The sequence below is a fragment of the Cephus cinctus genome, unplaced genomic scaffold (assembly GCF_000341935.2).
Source record: "Cephus cinctus unplaced genomic scaffold, Ccin1 Ccin1_scaffold0689, whole genome shotgun sequence".
Classification (NCBI taxonomy): Eukaryota; Metazoa; Arthropoda; class Insecta; order Hymenoptera; family Cephidae; genus Cephus; species Cephus cinctus.
The window spans coordinates 1,269,008-1,278,778 of record NW_014333312.1 but is presented as its reverse complement, the minus strand read 5'-3'; the positions used below and the strand labels follow the sequence as shown (position 1 = coordinate 1,278,778).

The 9,771-nt window shown below is 43.2% G+C and overlaps 1 protein-coding gene across 6 annotated transcripts in view; it reads right to left on the bottom strand.

Moving 5' to 3' along the window:
• The window catches only part of LOC107269764 (TWiK family of potassium channels protein 18), a 146,643-nt gene that overhangs the window by 127,577 nt on the left and 9,295 nt on the right, over nucleotides 1–9,771 (bottom strand). For 5 of the 6 annotated variants that reach the window (XM_025087074.1, XM_025087076.1, XM_025087078.1 and 2 more), the window contains one exon: nucleotides 3,412–3,505. The exons of the other annotated variant lie outside the window; for it this stretch is intronic. The gene's annotated coding sequence lies outside the window, so the exon portion shown is untranslated. The remainder of the gene's footprint in view (nucleotides 1–3,411; nucleotides 3,506–9,771) is intronic. 6 annotated transcript variants of the gene reach the window in all.

Below are 9,771 nucleotides of genomic sequence, written 5' to 3'. Positions count from 1 at the left end.
AGCCCCTTCCCCCCCCCCCCCTCGCAAGCACCCTTCGTCATCCACTTCGTCACGCACCGCCGCACTCATCGTCATATACACTTTTACAAACGCTGCCGTTCTTTTGTCACTGCATTCCATCATATTTGAGAACACCTCGTACACCAATCCGTTCTTTACATCTTCCGCGACCGAATAAAAGGAAAAAGAAAAAAAAAAATGTACAACAACCACTTTGAATCCACGAAAGCCACTAATCAGCTTGTTTGACAGAAACAGGAAACAAAAAAATCTACAATAATACACAAGAAGTAAACAAATACGAAGAAACGAAAGGAACTCGTCGCTTCAATGAAAACTCAAAAGATTGAAATGACTCGACGAAGAAAAGCTCCTTGGTACCACAATAAGCGCTTTGTCGAATCGTTACTGGTTAACGAGTGAGGTCGGCCAGGATCGACTGTTACAGAGAATCGAGCCAGCAATTAACACACATCCCAGGATTAATTGTGGTTTATGCCATTCGGCTCGTTCGCAATGCTTTCTCTCCCTCTCTCTTTCTCTCATCCTCTACTATCACCCTCCCAGTTCAATCCCACCGTGACCGAGCTTCCCATAGAGAGAAAATAAAAATTCAAACAAGCAGGTGTCTGTTGTGTTAAAAAGATGCCTTAGGGGAATTGGTATCGTGATCGTAAGTGAGACACCCTCTTATCCCCCTTAGTCACCCACGACCATATAACCCTTAACTTCGTAGACCCTGAAACCTTGAAAAGCCTCCTCGTAAACGATCCCTTGGATATCGAAAGGATCGTCAAGCCACAAGAATTTTTTTTCCTATCAACGTCCTAACCTCCCCAAGGCGCCATTATACTTTCTACACGTATCGAGGGTAGGAATTTCCAAATTACGAAAGCTATACTCAAGCCGTGAAGGGTGGGTAATTCACAGTAAAAAAATCGGACTTTCACTGCAAATGCGTTATCTGTCTATCCATTACGTGATAGACAATTTTAACGAATTCTCACCTGACTGGTCTGCGTCTTGCCCGAGCATCGTCAGATTTTGCCTGCCTAGCGCCAATGTACGAATACGTATGTCACGGAAAGGACCAGGATCTCCATCAGCCAAAAGCATCAGAGGGCATTTGTAGGAACAGGGAGAAGTAATGGGAAGGATGAGTTCGGAGTGAACACGTCGAGGGGCTGTAAGTCAACCTAACCTCGCTTCCTTGTCTTTTCCCCTTTTCCTTGAACTATTCCCATTTAATCTTTGTCCACAGCATCACCTCGCAAAAGGGATAAAGGGCGCTGAAAATGTTACGGTGCATTGTGCACACCGAAAGGGTTTATGAAAGGACCTAGGGCCACGTAGGACGATTTGAAACGTCCCAGGACAATTTCACCGAAGAGTCACAAGCGGAATACAGAAAGCACGCGGTAATGAAATCCACGCGTGTAATGAAGGTCAGTCTTGTCCTACGATGAAATACGAAAGGATTACACCGAGCTGAAGGTATAACATGTGTATGAAGCTTTCCCCCGGTTATAAAAGTATTTTACGTGAGGGAACAAATTTTACAGGAATATACGGCAATGATATTCTTATAAATCATTGCAATCGCAATCGGCCTGATTTCCGCGAGACTGAACGAATCGTTAGATATAATTATTATCATTAATATAACTCCTCGACTCGTACTGCTCAAATTCGTCAGGCCTCTAATTGGCCTTGAGCTTTTCGAAGATGACAGAAATACTTTTCACGAATTAATCACGACACCCTCAGGTTCTACGGGCAGGCTGGCGTTTGGCCAATGAAGAATTTAATGATCGGGATGCGAGGGCACGGGAAACGTTGAGACGTTTGGTCCACGGGACGTGGAAGACGAAAAGATACTGTAGTCTAGTGTCTGTCAGACGGTGACACCCAGGGGCTAAAGAAGTTAAGGGTAACTACCCTTCGACGAAGAACTGCTCACTTTCAGCTCGTCTGGACAACCCTTGCGGTATTAATGCTTGATCGTTATCGTTCTTATCATCAAGCCTCGGGGTGATATCGCTCCCTTCGGGACCTTACTGCAAAGAACTCTCGACGCCGTACAAAAAGACCCTCAGCATCCCTTTCCTTGTCTTATCCATACATGCCCGAAGACCCTTCCGGCAAGCCGTTAGAACAACACGCACAAGTGCCTTGTTATACCGGTGGACACGCATGTTACGAGAAACACGAAAATGGCTATTAAAATAGTGGTTTACCCGAAATGAAGTAAAAGTATCCACGTGAATTGTCATAAAAATACCTCAAATATATTTACTGGTCCAGAATTCGACAATACGAATCTTATTTCCAATTCAAATAATGTCCTGGATTATTGGCGTGGATCAACGTTCTTATGGGTACCCCGTTTGGTATCAAGGATACCAGCAGTTCTTCGTGGTCTGAAATCCTGATGACTTTTCGACACCTGTTATACGCTTTCGGCCATCTTGAATTTTTTCCCTGGCTCATCAATTTTTCACGTACCGTAATTGCATTCACGTTATTATATGTTCGTTCGGGTCACGTACGTCGCGCAAGACCGCGCGATATATCCACACGATAATCGTGACTAATAGCTCAAGCAGAACCGCAATTTGCACGATAGAAAATTCGTCGAGATTATTAACGACACTGGAATAACAAAGACATTGCCGTCTGTCACGAATCTCGTGATTGTCCAAATTTTCTTAATTTCTTTCAGCTACCGAGTTCCTACGAGATATTGTGCACGCACCAGGGCTCAACCGGCACGCACTGTATGCCCTCGTAAAAAAGATATCGCATTTCTGTTATAATTAATTATTTACTCCACGTAAACGTGATGCAGTACGCGACGCACGCCAAAAATAATTTGTGCCTTGAAAAAAAAAAAGATAAAAATTTTAAAAAAATTCAGACCCAGGCGAGTGAACGCCATCGTTGTCACGAGATCGATCGAAAATTCGCATGCCGGTGAACCGTAACTCAAAGAGTCAAAGGGTACGTGGGCATTTCACGGAGCAACGATTAGCCGAATGTAAAAACGTTATTTTACAAAAGAAAAAAACAAGGTCGAAGGGCTATAACCGAAGAACTTCGCGTGTCCCATGATACCTTCGAGTCACGCAAGGGTCATTTCTAGAAATTTTTGCAAGACCACGTTAGAGAATACGGCAAGGGTTGAAGCTCCGGCAAAGGGTAGGATATGCCAAAAAGAGGGTACACGATAAACAATAAACTTGGAGCTTTATAATATATTACGTGGTAGAAATGAGAGGGGCCAACCGTAAGATAACCCCGTGGGCTTACTTTACGATGCTATAAAACCAGGCGCAAGCCTTAAAAATACGTATGAAGAAACAGTATATATATATATATATATACACACACAACAGTAATGTTACTACGAACCTGAATACCGGTACAGGTGAACCTTTAACGAGCATTCGCTTTCAGCATTTTCCGTATCGAGTATTTTTCAAAGTAGAAAAACATCTGTAGAAGCCTGTAACAAAAAGAAAAATCAATGCATAAACCACGAGGGCTTTGGTGGAAAATGGCGGATTGGGTATACAGTTAATATTGGAAAGGGTATTCAAACAGCGGTCAGTAGTCCCGTTGTGGGTCGTGGTTTATTCATAGACTTGTTTCAAAACCTGTTTACAATATTTGAATATTTTGACAGTATCCGTTCCTGCGCCAATATTGCAAATCTAATTATTGCCATAGGTTATTTAAGCATCGAACATACGCACTTTGAATGAAACAAAACATATAAATACGCGAAACGTATAACGAGCAAAGTTGGCTTTTATAAAAAAAAAAAAAAAAAAAAAAAATTTATTTACTCCATTTATTAACGATAAACGTCGAAGTTGCATCGACATAAACTTTTGACGGAGAAAGTACTCGCGAATAATAAATGAAGAGAAGTCGAGGATTATCGCTATAGCGTAGGATTACGGTAACTTTCTAGGATTATTGAACTTTTACAACGCGACTACTCGACCTGACGACCGATCCAGAAAGTACTGACAGGAAATGAAAGGGAGCACGAGATAGCAATACGTTCATCCAATAAGTCCAATCAGCTTACTCATCCACCTCTGTATATCCATTCCTACTAATGATTCTTAAATCCAGTCAATCCTGATTTCATCTCGTCTGAATTCTGCTTGCGCGAGTCAACTTTCGACCCCCCCTTGCGAATTCCATTGATTATTCCCCAACGCTGTTCCTATGACTATCGAGATTCGAGGTATCAAGAAAGTGACCAACAAGCAAGAAAAATCCTATATCTAAACAGAAAGGGGAATTCCTTTTTTTTCCCCTTTGAAATTAATAAAGCGACGTACAGCCAAACAGCAAGTTGAATTAATGAAAACTGAACGAACCACCATCAACGCTACAGCAGATTGGTTCTCGTTCAGCAAAGTCGGTCTGCTGTACCCTCTGTACTGATGACATCGAGCAGAAAGCTCTTGTTCAGAGACCATGAGCAGTGCTGCAATTCTCCTGGGTGCATTGCAAAGAGCAGAGGTCGAGATAGCGGAGGGCAAAGTTCATACAATAGCAAATGTCATTAGGAGTTGTTTCCTCCCTGTACCTCGGTGTTTCCAGGAACATCTACTTTTCTCACTCTCCCCCCATCAACATTATCCATCTCTCTTTCTCTACCGAGCCTGTTTACCGTCGGAGCAGGAAGTGACGCAGTTCGCACAGCAAGTCTCGTCGTCCAAGTGGCGCCCCCTTCTTCCGTCTATATTCGAGGAAGAATAAGTAAAAAGGTTGAGCGAGAGAAGCCATGACGTCGCAGCCTTAAAAAAGTTCAATAAAGAGTATAAAAACTCTTTTTTTTTTGCAAGGAAGTGAACGGGATGCTGCGATGGACCTAGGTTAGTATTACTCAAACTATAGATAAATCCTATCGCCATTTGAACGACGTCACTGCCGGCAGCTCATATACGAGAATTTAGATTTATCAGCACGAACGTTTGACCGGTCACTGAGAACAAGAATAAGCGGTAAAGTAATGGATTTTTTATTTGGATGGCCAGAGGTCAAAGGTCATCCCTCAGTGGCATCTGCATCGTTAAGACGAGTCGTGACGTCACACCTCGTAAACGTCACGCACAGCCTCTTACGCTTAACTAATTCGGCCGACAAGAATCGAGCTTTCCTGCCGGTCCGCAAGCTTTCACCACGCCTCGCTGTGCTTCGACTATGCTTCGCCGTGCTTTACGACGCTTCGCCAAGCAACGGGATTATACCGATGTCCTATTTTGGGATTCGGATCGAATTTTAGATGGAATTATGGTACGTCGACGCTTCGTAATCATTGCTCCGGAGGCTGGGAATTTCTGGTTCTAATGGATGACGTCACGGAGCATCGATGCCGTACTGTAATCCTTTCTGTATCGCGTCTCCTTTCGTTCTGTGAGACTTTTATAGGTACGGCAATGGATTCCAACGGGGATGGACAAACGCGAGACCGGAAGGCATCACAGTGGATTACTCCTTACTGGAGCCGTATCCCACTGAGGGAAAAGTTAGCTCGCGTGAGAGGAAAAAAAAAATGTAGAGATTTTTGCAAAAGAGTTGTGAAGTCTGGAGTTTCCATCGAGTTTCCCTATACTCCCGACGAGTTACAATATCACGTGTCCAGGTCTGTAAGATCGTCGTTAAGACGCAAAGCATAAAGGCAAGGAATGCTGAAGAGTTGCCATCAAGTTAAAATTAGCCTCAGGGCTGCTTAAGGATTTCGATCAAGAAATGCAGGCGAAACTGAAACCCAAGGAAAATTCTCGTCCGCTCGAGCGGCCGGCTGACTGGCTACGGGGTTGAACCACTAGCTACTGGTCAGTTCATTGGGAAAGAAGAGAAACAGGAATTCACTGGTTAAGGCTTGTCTTGATAAGACTGGCTCTGGATACTATCCACGAAATAAGGTCACGCTATCGCCATATACTTAGGTCTCTTTTATTTTTCCCGAAAAGCACAAATAGACTGATAGAAACGAAAAATGCACCCGATCGCGCAATGACTACTGATAAAGACGTTTCAACATTTTTTTGTTTTGCAAAATACAGTCTTACGAAAAAAAAAATTACGTATCTCACTGTATCCTCCTTTTGCGACTTTTAAAATTATTTACCGACCGATTTCGCGAACCCTGGAAAGGAAAAAAATTTTTCCAGTTTTTACGTCCCATTGTACGACCAGCCGCCCTTTCGGCCCTCGTACGATAACTCGATCCTTCAAAAAATGAGCCACTTTCTCCCCGTCTCTTGGTAGCGGCTGCGGGAGAGAACAATGAAAAAGGATAAGAAAGAGTACAGGGACGATGTAAAAGAATAGGAAGAGATGAAAGAAACCAAGTGGACTCGGGTGAGAATTTTCTCGGATGTTGGCCAGTGGTGTCAGAGGGTCGTGCCAGAAAGGATAGCCATGAATGTAGTAGAAAGTAGTACCGAGTGCTCGAGAGACACTCTCTACCACCCCCCTCTCTCTCTTTCTCTCTCTCTCCCATCTCTCTTAGTCCCCCTCTCTCGTGGGTATGTTTTTCTCTAGACTTTCAGGAGGACAGCTCGTGGGTGGAAAAGCCCAGAGACAGATGCGAGACATTTAACAGGAGTCCTCGTGGCGTATGGTATTCTCCAACCCACCCCTTGGACATACACTTACACCCTCTTTTTTACCTGCATCTCTCTCCCGTCGCTCTTTCTCTCTCTCTCCGCTTAATCAAGCTAAGGCGTCGCGACGTATCGCGACTTCTCCAAAGCATGCTCTTCTTACACCTATCTCTACCGGATCGATGCAGTTCCAATGCACTGTCACGAATTGAACGAGCAGACGGAAGCTGTTCCATCAGGTAGAAAATAATAAAAAGTCCTTGTAGTTTCTCCTACGAGGATCCCTCGTAGACGTGTATGCTCCTTCAAAGGGTCCGTGTCAAGGAAACGTCCTTGAACGAAGATCCTGGTCCAGCTGGACCTCCGACCAGTTCTAAGAATGGGTTCAACTATTGGGGGTCAGAGGGTTCAGCTTCGGAGGACCAAAAGCACTATCAATCAAGAACCCGGAACAGCTGCCTACCCAGCAATATTGCTGTCCTGTAATTTTTTTTCATCCGAACCCTTGATAGAGGATAAGCAAGCTTTTTCGCCAATGGCAAAGAGCCATCCAGACCTTTCTACTGGAGCTGCTATTATGTACTTCGGTGTAAGTAGCAGAGAAGGAGCCTGGGATTTTGTTGAAAAATATGTTGATTTTTTTATGTAAATATAAACGTATGTGATATAATGAAAAACAACTCGTGTAAAGTATTCCGTCGAGGACTCTAAATTTTTTGAGAGAGAGAGAGAGAGAAAGGGACACCTCAAAACCCTGGAGAAAAACTCGATCGTCTGTTTGCCACGAGTGAGCGAATAAGCTAATTAGAAGAACCTGAGAGACAGTTTAACGAGGATTATTAGTTCGCGGCATATATAGCGAAATTTAATGGGATTCCTTGGGAGCACGTCAGTGCTGCCGTCCCCGTGGGATTCGTTTTCCCGCATATGGAGAGAATGTTTTCAGTTACGAGTTCCAGCCGTTTCAGAAACTTCAAGCAGGGATAAAGGGGAACAACGGGAAGGTAGAAGACGGTCCCGCAGGAATGAATTGAATAATTTAGGGAGAACACGGATGAAGGGATAACGCAGCTAAACCAGAACAGCCGTGTGTCCCTTGGAAAAGCATAAGAAAAATCCGCTTGATACGAAACCCAAAACCTTGACTGCCTAGTTGGTTCCCTGACTGACAAACGTATACAGCGGATGCTATTGTCTAAAAAAGAAAAAGGATACGCATGTACAATGCCGTATAATCATAAATAAGTGTACGATGTACCGAGAGGACCCATATTTTTAAGTAAACTTTATTATCCTAATAATTGAAATTATAAGGGTAACAAAAAAATCCTGTCGGATATAGGTCCTTACTTAAATTTCTAAATTGCAGATATCTACGACTAGGAAAATCAATCTCCCTCCAAGAGAATCTTGTCGGACGATTAATAAATTTAAAGGATGAAGATAACACTGTGACACTATCCCGATCTTCCTTCCTTCCTTCCTTCCTGGTTTTAGTGAGGTATAATTAACACAAGGTACGTTCGAAGGAAACACCCTTTGAAACACGCTAAATTATGTGTTCCGGTATCCTGACTCCGGAGGAACAGCATCACCACCCAGTATTAACACCAGTTACCACTATACCTACCCGACAGTACCATCACGACAGAGTACAATTTGTCAGCTTCTGCCCGTGGGTCCAGAAGGCGCAACTAGATACCCAGACTATAGCAAATAGTTTGACATTTCTCCCTCTCCCGTAGCTCTGGACCCGATCTCAAGCACCGACCTCGCTAAGATTGCCCTGGATAGTTCCCACTAAAAGTTTTCTCGTGTAATGATATTTTTCTTACAATTTGTCGTAAGATGGTCCAGATGGGTGTAAAAAGTAATCAAAATAAATAATTTAAAAGAAAAAATGAAAAATAATTAAGATTTTTAATTCGTGTCATTTAAAAATTCGAATTTACTCGGCTTTTCTATATTTAACGTGGGGACTTGTGGCGTATATTGATTGTCTGTTTGGAATAAGTAATACGAAGTAAACAATGATATCGAGATAATAAGTAAGTGCCTTAGTCAATATGACGAAATGAAGTTGAATTGCATAACAGAGAGATGAAAACGGTTAACGACAATGATACTGACGAAGAGGAGAAATGAAGTAACCGGACCGAGTTAAGAGTCGAAGTGAAATAGTGGAAGAGGCAGAGAGAGAGCAAAGATAAATTGAAATCAGAGGTTGGGATTTAATTAAAAAACTTTATCCGCAACCCCGTAAGAAGAATCGTATTAAGACAGTAAAAGCCAGGTAATGGTCTGGCTTTCTTGAATTAAAAAGTATTCTCGCGTGTGCCGTCAATCAGGATATCCTTGTACGATAATCCCATAGCTTCTGGCAGAGGGACCAAGGGGGGTTCTGAGTGCAAGAGACAAAGGAAATAATTGAGATAAAAGGAGGATAAAGGAACAAGAGATATAGTTATAATAAGAAGAAGAAAAAACGGCTGTACAGTCGGTGAAAAAAATTTTATTAAGGAAATTGGTATCTCCGCTCGCAAGACGCGCGGTTGGAAAATCTTCGAAGAATTAACGCGCGCACGGGAGATAAGCGTGACATAGAAATAGACGATTCGAAGGCAAAATAAAATTCAGCAGTTCGAAATTTCGAAACTGTAGATTGAAAGGTACTCCCCGGCTCCTGCCGTAAAGTGACGCATAACCCTGAAGAGTGAAGCCACAATTTACCACGTTCCGGAGACGAGGTTTCTTCTTCTTATTTTTCTCATTGTCTCAAAGGGCCCGAGCATCGGCAGTGAAGCAATAAAGCGAGCACGGCCGAGCGCAAGAAAGAGATAAAAAGACATAAAGGGAAAGATACAAGGGGAAGAAGAAGAAAAAGACACTGTCGGTAAAACAGTGAGAGAGACGAAGGGTTGAAAAAATTACGTTCTGAACTCCGCTAACAATAAAACTCTGCCGCGAGTCAAAATGGTGTAACTTCACGCCATTAGCTTTTGGGAGGGAGAACTTGACTTCCCCCCCCCTCCCCAAACGAGCACCCCTCCTAACTATGGCAGTGTCTTTGCCTTATATCGCCCTTTACTTCTCTACCGTGACGCTCAGATTCTTTTTCTCCCCCCCCCCCCCCCCCCCC